Here is a 19233-nt window from a genome sequence, read left to right on the forward strand (position 1 = left end):
GGGGCTAATAGGGTAAAAGGGAGGAAAGTTAATTAGGGGGGTTAGGAAGTCGGGAGCCTTTACCTGGGGTGAACTGGGAACAGACTGGGGAAACTGGTAATTGCATCAATGTGCGTATCGAATAAAATCCCCCCACTTATGCTGTAGAGCTGGCATTTGCTTACACAAGTGCACGTCCATAAAATATTGCGTGCACATGTGCACGTATACAGCTGATTTTATATCATATCCACATATGTTATAAAATGTCCACGTCCATTCATGTGAGCCGCCATACGTGCACATGTGTATGCCCGCACAGCTGTTTAAAAGTTACCGTCATAAGGTGCTATTTTAAAAGATATGCATGTATGTTTTCCAGCTTACTTGCATATTTTTGTACACCTAATTATCTGAGGTAAGTGATGTTAAACATTTTTATTGTGTAATACTGACTGGTTGGGAGGTCTGGGTGAATTGGGGGGAGTTTAGACTGAAGAACCAGGAGAGTCTCAATGACCTCGGGAAGGACTAGGCAAACTGAAGGACTGATTGGTTAAATTGGTAATTTTACTCATGCGCATTTGTTCAAATACACTGATTTACACATATAAATCCCAACTTATGCAAATAAATTGTATTTTATCTTCACCTGCATAATATATGCGTGTATATATAACATATGAGAGCTGTATCAGTTCCTTGAATAAAATATTAATTACAAAAAAATAGGTGAGTAAAATCCAGAGGTTCAGTGCATTGAAATGCGTAGTTTTAATGCCTTGTATGTATTTGTTGGCCTACATATGAACGTATGTTGTGGGGTAAACATAGGCATAGTTTATAATATTCATGTATATAATACACTAGGGATGTGAATCAGGCTTCGGACGATTGAAAATATCAATGATATTTTCAACATCGTCAGAAATCGGGGGCTCCCCGAAAACGATAGGAAAACCCCACGATATTGATCGTGGGGGTTCTCTTATTGTTTTGGGGGAGGGCGGGAAAAACGGCACATAAAAATAACCCCTAAACCCACCCTGACCCTTTAAAACTAATCCCTTAGCTTCCCCCACCCTTCCGACCCCCCCCCCAAAAACTTTTTACAGGTACCTGGTGGTCCAGTGGGGCTCCCGGGAGCGATCTCCTGCTCCCGGGCCGTCGGCTGCCACTAATCAAAATGGCGCCGATGGCCCTTTGCCCTTACCATGTGACAGGATATCCGTGCCATTGGCCGGACCCTGTCACATGGTAGGAGCACTGGATGGCTGGCGCCATCTTGTGCTCCAACCATGTGACAGGGGCTGACCAATGGCACCGGTAGCCCCTGTGACATAAGGGCAAAGGCTATCGGCGCCATTTTGATTAGTGGCAGCCGACGGTCCAAGTGCAGGAGGTCGCTCCCGGACCTCCGCTGGACTTTTGGCAAGTCTTGTGGGGGTCAGGAGGGTCCCCTAAGACTTGCCAAAAGCCCCTGGTGGTCCAGCGGGGGTCTGGGAGGGTGGGAAAAACGGCACACAAAAATAACCCTTAAACCCACCCTGACCCTTTTAAAACTAATCCCTTAGCTTCCCCCACCCTTCCGACCCCCACCCAAAACTTTTTACAGGTACCTGGTGGTCCAGTGGGGCTCCCTGGAGCGATCTCCTGCACTCGGGCCATCGGCTGCCAATAATCAAAATGGCGCCGATAGCCTTTGCCCTTACTATGTCACAGGGGCTACCGATGCCATTGGTCAGCCCCTGTCACATGCTAGGAGCACAAGATGGCGCGGGCCATCCAGTGCTCCTACCATGTGAGATTTTCTCTTGTTTTTATGTGGAAAAATAGGGGAATCACCATGAGAGAGTAACATATAGGGAAGTGTATTAGAGGAGTGAGAGTGAATGGTAAATATATTGGATCTGGGGAATGGGAAGCTTTGTTTGATTGCTTCTGCCTATTGAGTATGTTTTCTCTGCTTCTTAAACTGTTCTCTGGTAGAGGGATTGTGGGGCGGGAGGTAGGGAGATATTTTTCTGAACACCAGATGGGTGTGATTGTGTGGACCTATGGGAGAACACTAGGTGCTGTGAATACTGGTGGAAATGAGTTGTGATGGTGTATACACATGAGAGAAAAGGAGATACAATATTTGTCTTATAATTATTTCTTCTTCTAAATTTCTATCATCCACTGTTCAATTCTCTTCTCTTTGTCTTTTGTAATAATATTTTTATTAGCATTTCACAAGTATTTAACATAACGTACCTTTAACACATCCCAAATACACTTGTATAATATATAATATTATCAGAAACAATACACTAGAAATCCAACCAACCCATTCCCAATCCTTTGCCCCATAATACACAAAATATAACTGGGAGCCACATATTACTGCTCCATTGGATCAATATAGAAACTAAAGGGAGGAAGGGCATATAGATGCAGAATACAGCTTGCATATCATAAGACATCCAGTATCTCATCTAGATAATATATATGTATGTTTGGTGTAACTATAATAACCAAAAGAAGTATATTAAGAAGACCGTATCCCTGTGCTAGACAGGAGATGACTCTGGCTTGGAATTATCTTGGCACAGAGCTCCAAAAAACCCTGCCAGTAGGGTCATTCATCAAAATGCATTATGGCGTTAACACATGCAATAACGCTTTAATGCATGCATAATGCACCATAATGCATGCAATATCATGTTACTGCACAGCGCAAATGCACATTTTTTGAAGGGGTGGGATTGTGGAGGGGTTTGGGATCAATTACAATGAGGGCCAATATCACATGTTTTTAATGCTGGAAATAACTACACCTTTTTTCCTGGCATTAAACTGTGCGATATTCCAAAAACGTCCGTAACGCAAATTGCATTAAAGATTGCAAATTGCATTTTGGCCATTTCTAGGGAGGGAAGGAGAGAGAGAGAGAGCCTCTGGGGAGGACTTCACAGACAATTCATACGTCTCACTCTGCATGTAAAACTGGCCCCTAAACCCTAAACCATTACCAACACCTCACCTCAAGCTATTAGTTGGCCCTCCTATAGAGACATAAATAGTTGACTACTGTGAAGGCTTTATAAATGTTCTCTCTTTCTCTCTCACACACACACATGAACACACCCCTTTTTCAGACCATGGATGTTATCCGTGCATTTTAATGAATCTATGGGTAAGTTTGCTTATCGATTTACGTTCCATCAAGTAAAGATCCAATATAGACGTCCTCCAAGAAGCAAAATCAGGATATGTCACCTCCAGCCACTTGGCTAAGATAAACTTCAAAGAAACTAGACACCCTATGATCAGAAAAAGTTTGGATTCTTAATACACATTTTTTTTTTTTTTAATTTAAATTTTTATTGGCACAGTCCAATCATACAATCCATTTGCAGAAAACAGCAATATAACATATACTAAACGTACATTAACTGTAAAATGCACTCCAAAAATGCCTCCTTTTTTGTTATGCGGCCCCCGCCCTCCCTCCCCCCCTTTCCCCCCCCCCCCTTCCCCCGTTCCCGTCCCCCTCCCACCTTCCCTTAGTGCCTCACAATTCTAATAAGGTCGTGCAGATCTACATTACTATTAATAGTCCACCTGTTCATCCCCATCCTATTCTCACAACAGACCCCCTGGGTACCATGTCTCCCTGCCCCTGTAGTCTCCAGTACAATGTTCCTCTTGTTCTGGCACGGGGGACCGGGCACGTTGCCCAATGTGCCCATAGTCTTACAAGTCTTTATACCAACGCAGGTAAGGTTCCCAGATTGCAACATGATTCTCCATCTTGTCCAGGTGCTGGGCCCGAAGGTAGTGCCAGTAGTGGATCTGCCAGAGTCTATATGTCACCGTAAGCACTGTCGGCACCCATGTCGATCTCCAATGTGCGGCAGCCTCCTGCCATGCCGCACAGAGCACGTGATGGATTAAAACCCTAGTCCTCACATTCCATGTGTCCGGATAAGCAGATAACAAATACACCTCTGGTTGCAGGGCCACAAAAACACCTTTCATCTGGTATATCATATTTTGTATTTGTTGCCAAAATGGTACGAGTTTAGGGCACGACCACCATATATGAATGAACGAACCGTCTTGCCCACAGTGCCTCCAGCAGCTTGCTCCTTGAGCAGGATACATTTTATGTAATTTAACAGGGGTCAGGTAACATCGGGTCAAGACTTTATAATTGGTCTCCAAGATATTTGCAGAGATAGAATTCTGGACTAAAAACCCAAAACATTGTTTCCATTGTGTATTAGTCCACTGTAGGTGTAGGTCCTTGTCCCATTCTCGCCGATAACGAGCCTCCGAGGTATCCCCTTCTGCTAACCAAATGTAAATGTTAGAGATGGTACCCTTCATCCCCATTTGGGTACAACACATGGCCTCAAAATGCGTCTTCTTCCGCAACATATTGCCTGTGTGGGACAGATCTCGCAAACAGTGGCGCAATTGTAAATAATAGTAGTTCTCCGTATCCGGGAGATCATATTGTCTTTGTAAGTCCCGAAAAGGTATAATTTGTTTGTCCTTTAGCAATTGTCCATACTGCCATAGCCCCCACCGTCCCCACCGATCGGCGGGACCTCCCTCACATGGTACCCAGTGATTATGTGCATATAATCCAATAGGTAGCAATGGTGTAATCAAACAGGATCCGGTTAATCGAGCCCTGTGTTTCTGCCAGAGGTGCAAAGTTACCTGCGTAAAAGGATTGATCACCTCCTGTACCCTTGATTTCCTGGGCATCCCCCATATTCTATGTGATAAAGGCACCCCCCCACTAGTCTCTTGTTCAATCCGTGCCCACAGTTTCAATTCCTTGCCCCCCATCCATTCCGTAACGACCCGCAGTTGGGCGGCTTGGTAGTATTGGCCAAAGTTAGGCACCGCCAGTCCCCCGTCCTCCCTAGCCTGATATAGCACCTGCCGGGTAATACGAGGCGGTCTCCTCCGCCAGATGAAGTGAAATATCTTAGCATGTAGCCTCCTCAGAAATTTAGTGGGTACTTCTATGGGCAACGTCTGAAACAAATAAAGCCACCGTGGCAGCACAGTCATTTTAATAGTCGCCACTCTCCCCAGCCAGGATGATCTATAAGGGCACTATATCTCTAGGTCTTTAGCAGTTTTTAACATCAGTGGTGTGTAGTTTAGAGCAAATAATTGTTTCCAATCTGCATGGAGCATAATACCAAGATATTTCAACCCCCTCGTGGACCATTTGAATGGGAAGTGATCCTGAAGTCTAAGTTTCTGGTCTTCCGTAAGGGTAAGATTCAAAATCTCCGTTTTGGCCAAATTGACCTTAAATCCCGAAATAGCACTAAAGCGCTCCACCTCCTGTACCAAGATTGGCATAGTCACCTGCGGGTGTGTGATAGAAAATAAAACGTCATCCGCAAATAACGAAATCTTATATTGGTCCTCCCCGCTAACAATTCCCTTAATATCCTGATTTTGCCGCACCCTAGCGGCCAAAGGTTCCAGGAATAATGCGAATAACAAGGGTGATAGGGGGCATCCCTGCCTCGTACCCCGGCCCAAAGCGAAGATAGGAGAGTATGCACCATTGATTTTAATGCATGCTTTAGGGGACAAGTACATGGCTGCAATCCACGTCCGAAAATTGTCTCCCAGTCCCACCTTCCGTAATACTCCAAACAGGAAGTCCCAATTTACCCTATCGAACGCTTTTTCAGCATCTACCCCTATTAACACAGAAGGGCTGTTATGCAGTCTCGCTGTCCATATTAAGTTAACCACCTTCCTAATATTATCACCGGCCTGTCTACCCGGGATGAACCCCGCTTGATCCGGATGTATTAACTGGGGTATTACCATATTCAACCTACGGGCTAATATTTTAGCTAATATCTTCAGATCTTCATTAAGTAGGGAGATAGGTCTATAGGAGCTGCACACTGTCCTATCCTTCCCCGGCTTAGGGATCACCGTTATGCCTGCTAACTCCATGGAGGCCGGTAAAGTGGCCGTGGTAAGCATATCATTATAGACCTCCTGTAGGCGTGGGACCAGGAGATCCTTAAATTTCTTATAGAAAAGGCCTGTAAATCCATCCAAGCCTGGCGCCTTAAAGGGTTTAAGGCTGGCTATAGCATCCCCTATCTCCCCTCTAGTGATACGCATATCCAATATCCGGGCTTGTGCCTCCGTTAAGGCTGGCATCTGGATCCCTTGTAAGTAGGCCTCTATCTGCGCAGATGGAATCTGGGGCCCTGCCGAGTATAGGTCAGTATAGAATTGCTTAAACCTGTTCCGGATACCCTTATTATCCAGTATATATTGGCCTTGCGCGTCTTTGATTTTAAATATGGAACTCTGGGCGATTTGCTGTTTTAATTGTCGCGCCAACCACCTGCCGGGTTTATTACCTTCTAGGAACTGTATCCCCCTAGTTCGACCTAGCTTATCAAGAATTTCCCCATCTAATAGGGTCCGTAGTTCAATTCGTTTTTTATCTAGGTCTCTTAAGGTACGCCACCCACCTTGCCGTTTATGCTTCCTTTCCAAGCTCTCAATATCTCGGAGCAGATCCTCTTTGACTTTTCTAGATTCTCTATGTTTAGCCGCCGCCTGAGCAATTAATTTCCCCCGTATTACAGCCTTAAAACAATCCCACACAGATTTGGATGAAACCTCACCATTATCATTAAATTCAAAATACTCTTGAATATCTCGGGTTAAGGTTTCGCAAACTTGTGCATCGGCTAGGAGGCTGTTATTCAGTTTCCAGTATTGAGTCCCCTGTTCCTCTTGCACCAGTCTAAAGGTACCCTGGATATTTGCATGGTCCAACCATGTAATATTCCCAATCTTAGTCTCAGAACAACCGATACACCAGGGCTTGCTCCCCAACCACATGTCTATGCGGGAATAGGTCCCGTGTGCTCTAGAAAAGAAAGAGTAATCCCTATCCCTAGGATGCTGCTGTCGCCAAATGTCCACTAAGCCCCAGTGGTCTAAGAGCAACCGCAGACGTGCCCTATTCTCCTTGCCCCCCCTCCAGACCATTTACTGTGGTCCATATGTGGGTTCAGAATGGTATTAAAATCACCACCCAGCAATAGGGCTCCTTGGATGAACCCCCCAAGGTCTTGCTCTAACTGAGTAAAAAAAGCCCCTTGATTGTGATTGGGGGCGTACACATTAATCAATGTAACCAGAAAATTATCAAGTTTAGCCATGACTGCTAAGTATCTACCTTGTCGATCTTTTTTGCTCCCCAATATTTCCACTCTCAGGTGCTTAGCAAACAAGATGCCCACCCCTCCTGTTTTTTTCCCATCCCCATTAGAGGCTAGAAGTATATTAGGGAACTCCTTATCTCTAAGTAATTTCTCACTCTTCCGTAGCAAGTGGGTTTCCTGCACAAAGTAAATAGAAGCCTTCTGGGCCTTCGCATCCTTAAAGAGGAGTTGGTGTTTCCTTGGGTGGTTCAGCCCTTTAACATTTAGGGATACTAAGCTTATTTCAGCCATGTGTGTTCACTAATATCAGGCCGTGGAATAGCTTCCCAATTGTGTCCTCCGCACCATATCTTGCTCCCCTAACGTTCTTAGGAAGGTTTATCATATATCCCCCCCTATATCCCCCCTCCCCTCCCCCCACCCCCCATCCCTAACCATTCGTAATGAGGTACTCCACCTCACCCACAACATAAAGGAGGATTAACGTCAACCCGTGTAGCATTTACCAAACACTTAATAACTATATATATCAAATATGTTCCATTTCAGAAACTACCCCCCTCTGTCCCCACCCCCCACCCCCCTCCAGCTTTACAGCCACCCCATAGATATCAGTCACTTGCATTCTCCCCCCTATTTTATGTTGCAAAACTTTGCCTTAAGCTTGGCAGGGTGTCTCTCCTTCATTTTTGGGGTACTTGCCAGGTTCCTATATCCTGGATGGGCCACCGGTGAAAACAGGACATGAGTCCCGATGGACTCCTGGTCCGACCCAGCATGGCATTGTCTTATGTTCTTATGCTCGTAACACCCACTGCATTCATCTTCTGCCCTAGGAAGGTGCACAAATTCAACGCTCCACAAGCTCCCTTCCGGTCTCAGTCCTCTGAAGCCCCTTGGCCCGCATTAGCTCCATCTTGTCTGTGTAAACGCCGTCCTCCTTTTCCCGCACGCTGCCAGCGGGGTCCCGGTCCACTTCGTACAGCTTGGTTTCCTGCCTCGAGTCCTTTTATCTCTATGCCATGCCTTCTCAGGAATTTCTCCGCTTCATCCAGTTGCCTAGCCACACAAGTATCTCCGCTTACAGTGAATAATATACCAAAGGGATATAGCCACCTATAGCGCACGTTCTCAACCCGTAGGGTTTCGGTGACATTTTTCAAGTCCCTGCGCTTCTGCAGGGTGACTGCCGACAGATCATTGAATATCTGGATCACCGCCCCTTTCCATTTTATCAGTCTAAGAGTGCGTGCCTTAGCCATAATTAATTCTTTAATTGTAAAAGTATGCAGGCAGGCTATTATGTCTCTAGGCTTATTGTTGGCAGGCTTACCCAAGGTTCGATGTGCTCTCTCAATGGCAATGCTCTGATCATGGGGTTTCTGGGCGTCAGTGCTGAGTATCACTTTACAAATGTCCTGCAACAGCGCGATCGGCGTGGACCCATCGGGGTCAGGGGAGGCAGACAAGGCCTCGGCCTCCCGCGCGGCTAGCGGCCCGCGGAGAAAAAAAGAGCAGGAGCCCCGAACCGGCCCAGCGCAGGAGGGACACGCGGTAAGCCCGCCCACCTCCCGACGTCATCTAAAGTGCCCTTAAAGGGCTCAAGACCCTCCCAGGCGTCTCGCGCCTGGCGTCGCGCGTCTAAGGAGCGCGACAAAGGGGCCTGCCCCTTTGTGTGCCCCTTAGTGTGCACCAGATCACAGAAGAAGCCACCCCACGCTTATCATCCACCGATATCCCTCCCTCTAGTAACCTAAACGCACCGGCCACAGCTCCCCACAATCACGCACCCACCCTCTCCTCCCTCGCTCATTTCCTCTCCAGCAGTTTTCTAGCCGCTCCAACAGTCATCCAGCCTCACCAACAGGCATCCAGCCTCACCAACAGGCATCCAGCCGCTCCAACAGGCATCCAGCCTCACCAACAGGCATCCAGCCTCACCAGCAGTCATGCAGCCTCACCAACAGGCATCCAGCCTCACCAACAGGCATCCAGCCGCTCCAACAGTCATCCAGCCTCACCAGCAGTCATCCAGCCTCACCAGCAGTCATCCAGCCTCACCAACAGGCATCCAGCCTCACCAGCAGTCATCCAGCCTCACCAACAGTCATCCAGCCTCACCAACAGGCATCCAGCCTCACCAACAGGCATCCAGCCGCTCCAACAGTCATCCAGCCTCACCAACAGGCATCCAGCCGCTCCAACAGTCATCCAGCCTCACCAGCAGTCATCCAGCCTCACCAACAGGCATCCAGCCTCACCAGCAGTCATCCAGCCTCACCAACAGGCATCCAGCCTCACCAGCAGTCAGCCAGCCTCTCCAGTTAATCAACATGATGCAAACCCTCCCTATCCCTATCATTCCGCACTCATTCCTCAACAGAGTTAATTCACCCTTACCCAAGACACAACGTTCTAAGAGATCCCTGATCCCCATTATGATTTCCCCTCTAAACCAATTCCTTGGTCTATCCTTAATCACACTAACCCTCCTCAACTCCCAATCTTTGTCAAAAAAATCCCATTTGCTCAACGACTACCTACTGGACACTCAACCGGACCTGTGTGCTATAACTGAAACATGGTTGAAAAACACAGACACACCCCTAATCAACCAATTACCAACTCAGCTATACGACTTCTTCTCCATCACCAGAACTAAAAAAAGAGGGGGAGGATTACTGCTAGCTGCAAAAAAGAATTAAGACTAACCCAGCACTCAATTAAAACTTCAACCAAACTCGAAATCGGGCTATTTAAATCCACTCAACTCCAAATCTGCCTCATCTATGCCCCACCTGGGCTCCTAGACTCCGACCCATCGCCTCTCATAGAACTTGTAGCCAAACACATCAATACCAACTCACCAGCGATCCTGCTAGGAGACTTCAACATTCATGTTGATTCCCCATCCCCCTCAGCCAACTGCGAAGCCCTCCTCTCCTCCTTCATGGCCATGGGCTTCAAACAAATCATTAACAAACCCACGCACAAAGCAGGACACACGCTAGATTTAATATTTATGAATGACCAGATCTTGACCACTTATCCTCCTACCTGCACCCCCATCCCTTGGTCAGATCACTCGATTATTGAAACTGAAATATCCATAAAGAAAAAACCCACCACCAACAACACCAAATCCACGATCCAATTTAGAAAAACATGCTCCATGGATGCTCTCAGCAACACGCTCACCAAGGAACTAACTAACCTGGACCTCACAAATGCGGACACCGCCATGAACTCCTGGTTAACTATCACCCACGCAGCAGCTGATAAATTATGCCCCTTGACATCCAAACATATTAATCCTGCCCGTACTAACAAAAAACCCTGGTTCTCATCAGAATTAAGAACACTTAAACAAACCTTCAACACAAAGAACAACAATGGCGGAAGAATCCCACCACCACTGCACGGGCCTCCTACAAAACCACAATGAGCTACTATAGGGCCACTATTCTTCGTACCAAAAGGGACTTCTACGCCAAAAAAATACATGGCTTCCTGTATGACCCAAAAACTCTCTTCTCATATGTTGCCACACTCACCACCCCTATTCCTCCAGCCATCCCGGAAGAAGAAGCACAAAACAAATCCTCCGAGCTGGCAGTCTTCTTCGACAACAAAATAAAAAATTTACTTATCCCGCTACTATCTTCCAACCCCATTCCCAACTCCCAGCCTCCTCCTGACCAAAACCATGCCCCACTGACACACAAACGGTCTCTAGAATCTTTTGATACTACATCATCCCTGGAAATAGAATCTATCATCAAGAAAATGAAGCCCTTTTCGCACCCTATAGACCAAATCCCGACCAAACTCCTTCTCACAATCCCTAACATCATCGCCAAACCTTTGGCCGACATCATAAACTGTTCACTCTCAAACGGGTACTGTCCCGGATGCTTTAAAAACAGCCTCGCTGAAACCATTACTAAAAAAAGCCAACTTGGACCCATCTAACCCACAAATTTTCGCCCCTATCGCTAACCTACCTTTCATAGCCAAGCTAATGGAGAAGCTGGTCAATACCAGACTCACTGACTACCTCGAATCCCACAACATACTATATCCATCGCAATTCGGTTTCAGGAAATGCAGAAATACAGAATCTCTCCTTCTCTCATTAACGGACAACATCCTGTTGGGTCTCGACAAAGGTCAATCATACTTACTAGCCCTGCTAGACATCTCGGCAGCGTTCGACACAGTTAACCACACAATCCTCATCAACCGTCTGACGGAAATAGGCATTTCAGGGGCTGCACTCCTCTGGTTAAAATCCTTTCTAAGCGACAGATACTATAAAGTTAAATAATCAACAAAGAGTCTCACCCTGTAGCTGCCAAACAAGGAGTTCCCCAGGGTTCCTCTCTCTCGCCGACCCTATTCAACATATATCTTCTCCCCCTATGCCAACTCCTCAATAATCTCAACCTCACATACTTCATCTATGCAGACGATGTGCAGATCCTAATCCCCATCAAGGATCCAGTTTCAGACACCCTAAACTACTGGAATAGCTGCCTCCACACCATCAACCTCCTTCTCACAAGTCTCTGCCTCGTACTCAATACGTCCAAGACCGAACTGCTAATCATTTCCCCCAGTGATAATAACCCGCTAGCCTTCAATACCAACACACCACTAACTAGTCAAGTGAGAAACCTGGGGGCATTCCTAGACTCCAGAATGAACCTCAAAAAATTCATCAACAACACCACCAAAGAAGGTTTTTATAAACTACAGGTACTAAAACAGTTAAGACCTCTTCTACACTTCCACGACTACCGTTCGGTCCTTCAAGCCATACTATTCTCAAAGATTGACTATTGTAATGCTTTGTTGCTAGGTCTCCCGGCCTCTTCTACCAAACCTCTTCAAATGCTGCAAAACGCTGCAGCCAGGATCCTCACAAACTCTCGCCGCATGGACCACATCACCCCGATTCTAAAAATACTCCACTGGCTACCCATTCGCTACAGAATTCTCTTCAAGACACTTACTATTATCCACAAAACCTTATTTCAGGAATCCTCGCTCCAGCTTACCATACCCCTCAAACCACACGCCTCTGCAAGGACCCACCAGATCTGCATACAGAGATTCCCTCCAGGTTCCCCCAAAAAAGTCCGTTCTCCACAACACCATTGAAAAACGTGCTCTATCAACTGCCGGTCCGCATCACTGGAACTCTCTTCCGCCAGATCTCCACCAGGAACATTGCCATATCACTTTCAGAAAAAAATTAAAAACTTGGCTGTTCGCCCAAGCATACCCCTGAAGAAAACCGCAGGATCACCCCCACAGTTACATACCCCGCGGTGTGCGTCCTCCTTCAGCAACTCAAAAAAGGAACTATTTCTCGGCTAACTGCACTTTAATATAACTTGCCTTATATTACACACGACGTAATTTTGTATATAATGCTTACCATGTAAGCACTCACGTTTCTGCTTATTTGCTTTGTTCTCCAGTTAGAAATTGTTTAACCTATCCTTTTTCTCTAACAACCAAGTTCCACATTCCCTGTTATAATGTAATTTCTTGCTTCCATTGTTAACTGGTTTTTTCCCCCTAGTTCATTGTAAACCGGTACGATAAGACCTGGTCTTGAGCATCGGTATATTAAAAGAATTTAAATAAATAAATAAATAAATAAATAAATATATAATCAATTGTTCCCTCCTGCTCTGGAATGATGCGGATGTTGCATCTCCGCTGCCTGTTTTCCAAATCTTCCACTTTATTAAGCAGGTCGATGTTAGCTTGATGTAGCAGCTGTAGGTCTTTAGCATGTTGCTGGATGGTGGAGGCCTGCTCGTCCGCTCCCTGCTCCACCACGTGGAGCCTCTCCCTGAGTTCTTCGACCTCTATTCTCAGCGCACCCATGCTCTCTTTAATTTCCGCCTTCAGCGTTTGAATAATTTCTTTTTTGGCGTCCTGTAGCCAAGTTTTGATATCATTCCCCTCTGTTTTACCACCATCGCTGGCCACCGGGGTTTGCCCTGCGCTCCGAACGGCCCCGTCCGCCATATTGTCTTCCCCTGCAGTCAGCAGCTCCGACGAGCACGCGGCAGAGCCCCCGTAGGAGAACTCAGATAAATCAATAGTTTTGCGACGGGTTGCCATCGTTCCCTCTGAGGTCTGAGAACCCTTCAGGGTCGCTTTTTGGGCCGTTTCGCTAAATTTAAACGCTGTTTTCCCCCGTAGCTACACGGAGCCCGGAGCTCACACAGCCATTCGCCTCGGGTGACATCACTTCCTCCTCTTAATACACATTTGAGTCAGTGTGACTTAATAAAAAAGGCACAGACCATGGAAATTGGTCTTTAAGAACTTGTATGTAGAAGTCTAGCAATGTGCCCAGAAAACTTGTACCACTTTACACTCCCTTAGACAGTGCATAAAAGATGAAATAGGATGAAAACATTTAAGACATTTGTCCGAATCCATGAGTTTTGCCAGAAAGGCTTTGCTAGGCCAAAAGATAAGCTATTAATAATCCTGAAATGTAGCTCTCGGAATATTACACTGTTCACAGCTCTCCCCACCAAATTGTTACAAGCATATATATCATCATCCGTCAGGTGACAGTTTAAATCCTTACACCATACATCAGCAAGAGATTGCAAGACATGATATTTTGAGTTATTGTGAAAATATTTATACATCCTTGATAATGAAACCCTATTTTTTTCAAACAAGTGTATCAGACATTGAAAGGAGCCATTCGTGAGCCCTCCCTCACCTAAGGGTTCCAATGATGTGATATAATTATGACAACTACACTGCAGATTTCTCAAACCATCCGAAACCTAGGAGTTAAAATTGAGCAAACTCTGTCAATGAAAATACATATTAAAACTAATTTGTAGTTCAAATGCAAAACTTAAGATACTTTGTCACATCAAACACTTCCGTGATTTTCCGAGTTCCGCACTGTCCTACAGGCCCTCATATTAAATAATCTCAATTATTGTAATTGTTTATACTCTGGGCTCCCACAGTGTTCACTAAGATCACTATGGATGGTGCAAAACTCCACCACATGGTTCCTTACTTAGTCACATTACACCTGTTCTACAGCCACTCCATTGGCTTCCAGTCCAATCATGAATACAATATAAAATAGCAGTTACAGTTCATAGCCTATTAAATAGTATTTCATCCCCTTGGATTACCTCTATCTTTCACATTTGCACACCAACTAGAAACCTCAGATCTGCCAATCAACACTGCAAAGCATGCCTGTCTAACACTCCCTCGAGAGAGGTCTTTTTCCATTGCCAGTCTGACCTAACGGAATTCCCTTCCCCTGGCAATTTGTTTCATTGCAGGCATTAAGGAATTTAAGAAGGCCTTAAAAATATATCTATTCACACTTGCCTTTCAGCCCCTAGAATCTCCCTCTGAGTGTGCGGCTCAGAGTTTGAACTGCAACCATTTTCATTGCAGCCTTGTTTTCTGATGCTATGACCTTTCTTGCTGCTTTATTTTAATTAATGCCTTTTGTTATGATGTTTATTCTTTTAATTATGCTCCTTTTTATGAGGTCTTTTTTTTAAACCATATTTTATGTTTTCGATTATGTATGTTCTGATGTAACCCATCCCGAACTTTGGAAGGTGCAAGATTATTTGCTTATTCTTCTCATATCAAGTTCTGATTTGTTCCAATGAAAAAAAAAAAAAAAAAATGTGTTCCATGTAAACTGCCACACGGCAGTAGTTATTACCGTTTAACTGTGAACCGGAGTGATATGTATTGTATACAGGAACTCCTGGTATATAAATCCATAAATAAATAAATAAATAAGATATAAATGCTGCTAAATGAATAAATAAATAAATAAAATAGATGTTAGAGTTTTAAACCATCCAGGCAAATGACAACTATCTTTCTTTAGAGTTTATCTAAACCTGATATAATGTTTGTGCAGGAGACACACTACATAAAACTAAGGAAAGGCTGTTTAGACATAAGTAGTTTGTGACAGAGTGTGATTCCTTGGTCTCTGGCATGGTTGGTGCAGGCTGGCAGGTGGAATTGGCAGGGCCCACACCGACAGCAGGCAGACATGCTCAAACTGAGACCGAGACTAAGGCTTCACCTATTACAGCCTCTTCCCCCACAGGTTGAGCCCTTGGGTTCTGATGCCAGCAGGACCTAGGTGAATATCAAGTTGAAGAGTGATCTGACTTTGTCAGTACACCAGCAGAGGTCAGGGCAAACAGCAAGCAGGTGGAGTAAAGATTCGGGCTGAACACAAGGCTGGTGGATAACAGGCAGAGTCTGTATTCGGGACTGAAGTCAGGGTAGGCGAAGGCAGGCAGAATCGGTATCTGGGCTGAGATCAGGGCAGGCAGCAATCAGGCAGAGTCAAGAGCCAGATAGAGCTCAGGCAACAAGAGATCAGACCAAGGGAACAGACAACAAAGGAAGGGAAGTCAGGGACAAGACTGATACAGACAAGACAAGGTGGACTGGAACAAGCAGGGCAAGGACAAGGACTGGAACATACAGGGCAGGAAAATAATAATGGAAAAGTGGAATCTGTTTAAAGTTGACCTCAGAGGACACTTATAAATTGTGCTTCGTACTGCAGAAGGGCAATTCAAAAGAAAATACAGAAATTCCAGAAAGAAATAGCTTCTTTGGAGACTACTCATGAACTGATGGGCTCAAAAAATGTATAATAGATCTGTAGTGAGATGGACTAAACTAAGCTTGCTGTTAAATGAAAAAGTTGGATTTTAACATATAAGGAAAGCAATACTATTTCTTTGAGAAAGGTAACAAGGTATTACAGTAGAGGAGGAGGCTACTTTGGTGATAAAGTGGTCTCCAGGATCTCATGGATTTACAGCTTCTTGCTGTGGTGTATTTGGAAACTAGCTCGTAAAACATTTATTGGTACTTTTTTTTATTCTTTTTTGTTTTGGTAGGGGGGGGGGGGGCAGTCCTTGCATTTTTCCTACATGAGAGAAGTTGTAATTTCAGTGTTTACTTAAGAGGAGATAAGTTAGATTATGGGGCTTATAGACCTATTTCTTTGCTCACTGTAAACATGCAAATATTTACTAAGGTTTCAGCAACAAATCTTAGCCAGGTTCTTCCTGATTTGATCGGGATCAATCATCATTTGAGTGGGTGACAGAATTAGAATGGCTCTGGAAGCAATTGGTCAGGTCAGCAGTGCCAACAGTAAATTATGCTATTATCCCTCCATTCCTAGATTACTTTTGTTAAGAAAAATTGGCAATGTTTAAAACTTACCATTAAAATATTCTATTTTGGCCCAAATTACTGCAATTGGGTTTCAGCATTATCGAGACACTCAGTAGCTAAAAGTCCATCTAAACGGAAAATATTCTACTCCATTCACTTTATACTTTTTTTTTTTTATTCACTTTTATTACTGCATGGAGCGGCAGTAGCCACAGAGGCATATAACGGAGCGGGATGCCAGTGGCCGGTGGTAGGTGTCCACCTTCACAGAGTTAGAAGGATGAAGGGCATCCATCTCCCAATTAAAAAAAAGAAAAAAAAAAAAAAAAAAAAAAAAAAAAAACAGGGATGGGTTCATGGGCTTATAGGTATTACCAATTATTAGGCTTTTCAATATTTGATGATAGTTAATGTGACTTTCAAGGCATTCTTCACTTTCGGTGCATGTCCGGCATGACTCCTTGCTTCAATGACAGGGGAAAAGAAAAACTGATACTTCACACATTTCCAGCATTGCCCTCTGCTTCATGGCAGAGAGCTATGCTGCCGCTTACCCAACTAATCAAACTTAATATTTCACTGGAAGCAGCTCCAGCACTGCTCTCTACATTAATGGTGGGGGTGAAAAGGGAATTAGAACATAAGGTTACTAAGAGCCAAGAGAAACAGTTAAGTATGAGAACAAATGTGTGAAGCTTGCTGGGCAGACTGGATGGACCGGTTGGTCTTCTTCTGCCGTCATTTCTATATGTTTCTATGTTATTGAAAGGAGCAGGACAGGGATACCTGGGTTTCCCATTGACTTTTCCTTTGGTCTTGGAACCCTTAATGTAATAGATCAACAATAATATAGATGTGACAACGATTCAAAGAGGAGAGGGGAAGAATAAAATTGCACACAGATTACGTTTTTGGTAATGTCAGAACCATTAATTTCTTTACTAATATTTTGTGGACGTTGGATGCTTTTGTAAAGTTTCTAGTTTTAAGATTAATTATACTAAAAGACATTCATGGAACATTAATTCATTGAAGAACTTAATAAGTAAGTTACAAAAGTATTTTGCGTTTAAATGAGTAAAGAATAAAATTATTTACTCATGCAATTCCATATTTTATCTAATTATCATCAGTTATTTAGCAATATTAAAAAGCAGTGGCCAGAGGATCCAAGATGGTGTTCTAAGGAGAGGACGCAGCGAGAGCAGCTCCTCGCGGTTTCGAGTAATTTTCATACCTGAGAGTAGAATGCCTCACACTAAGAGAAAGGGGAAAGTAAGGCTGGAATCCGCAGCAACAGCCTTACCAGCCCCCCCCTTCAACCGACGATCGAGGGCTTCTTTACTGCGGCATCTACATCAACCCCAGAGAGGAGGTCCGTGGAGGCGACGGGTGGGGAGCACACCCTGCCGCCACGGGACGTATCGACATCACTCAGCCCCGGGGCACCCGATACCCCCTCTCCCCCCTACTCATGGCCCGAGTACGGAACAGGCTTGGACCCTGCGGCCGACGGGGCCGGCAGAGGAGCAGGCAGCAGCGGCAGTTTCCGGGTCAAAGGCCGTTGGTGTGCGGGCGGGCGTCGGCACTCGAGGAGAGCAGAGTGAGCAGGAGAAAATCGCCATGGAGAGGCAGAGCTCAGCGAGTGAGAACGCAGCTGCAATTGTCATCGCAGGGGGGGAGAGGAACCGGTGGATGAAATACAGAGAATTTCAGAGGTCTGCCGGAGCAGGGAGGTAAGCTCGGATCTCAGCTTCAAACTATCAAGACCACAAGTAATTACATTAGACACTGTATGGAATGCCCTAGTTACTTTGGAGAAGGCAATCTCAACTCTTGACTGTAGCTGTAACTAATTTACAGCAAAAAGATCATGAAATGAAATCTGTTTTGGATACTCATGAGAAGAAAATTAAAGAAATGGAATTAAAGGCAAATAAAATACAAGAAGTTAAAGTGAAATTAATACAAAGTGAGGTAATTACAGCAAAAAAATTGGAATCTTTGGAAAACTCCCAGGGATATTTAAATCTCAGGATATTAAAATTTCCCTCTGTAAAATTTGTATCACTGCGAGATCAGTTTAAAAAATATATGACGGATATTCTCCTTTTCTCAAATGAAGCTATACCACCTAGTTCAAATATATATTTTGTATCTAAAACAACTGAAATTCCACCGAGGGAACCTAATGCTTCTTTAAATATTGGAGTTGATTTAACTGGATTCCTAGAAACTTCCACAGAAGAACATCTAGAGTATCGGGGAACTGTATTGTGTACTTTTGTTTTTCCAGTGGACAGAGATTCTGTCTTAAAATGTTTTCTCCGTATTAGGGAAAAACTTTTCTTTGGTGAAAAAATTAGAATTTATCCTGATGTCTCAAGAAGTACACAAATTCGTAGAAAGGAGTTAACATTACAATAAGATATCCCTGTAAATGTCTAATGTATATTAATAATATTCGATATGTTTACTATGATCTCTTACAATTACGTTCCCTTTCTTGGTAATTATGGAACTGAGAGAGCTGTACCTTAGAGAGTTTCGGACATAAAGAATGTATGCACCTCTCCTTTAATTTTCCTTACACTTTGAATTTGGTGATATATGCTCCCTTATAACATCTTGGCCCCTTTTAATTATGTTACCTGTATAATTATAGGAGTTGATTTGCTTTCTTTTTATTGCCTGTGATGTTTAATTAGGATATATGTTTTTGTCTGAAGGCAAGGATGGGATAAATATGATGTAAAATTTTGAAACTCCATGTTAATTATTGAAAAACTAA

General features: G+C 44.3%; 1 protein-coding gene across 5 annotated transcripts in view; it reads left to right on the forward strand.

Annotated features, from left to right (window-relative positions):
• The window catches only part of GREB1L (GREB1 like retinoic acid receptor coactivator), a 729370-nt gene that overhangs the window by 428251 nt on the left and 281886 nt on the right, over window positions 1-19233 (forward strand). The gene's annotated exons all lie outside the window — the stretch shown is intronic.

The sequence above is a fragment of the Rhinatrema bivittatum genome, chromosome 2 (assembly GCF_901001135.1).
Source record: "Rhinatrema bivittatum chromosome 2, aRhiBiv1.1, whole genome shotgun sequence".
Lineage (NCBI taxonomy): Eukaryota > Metazoa > Chordata > Amphibia > Gymnophiona > Rhinatrematidae > Rhinatrema > Rhinatrema bivittatum.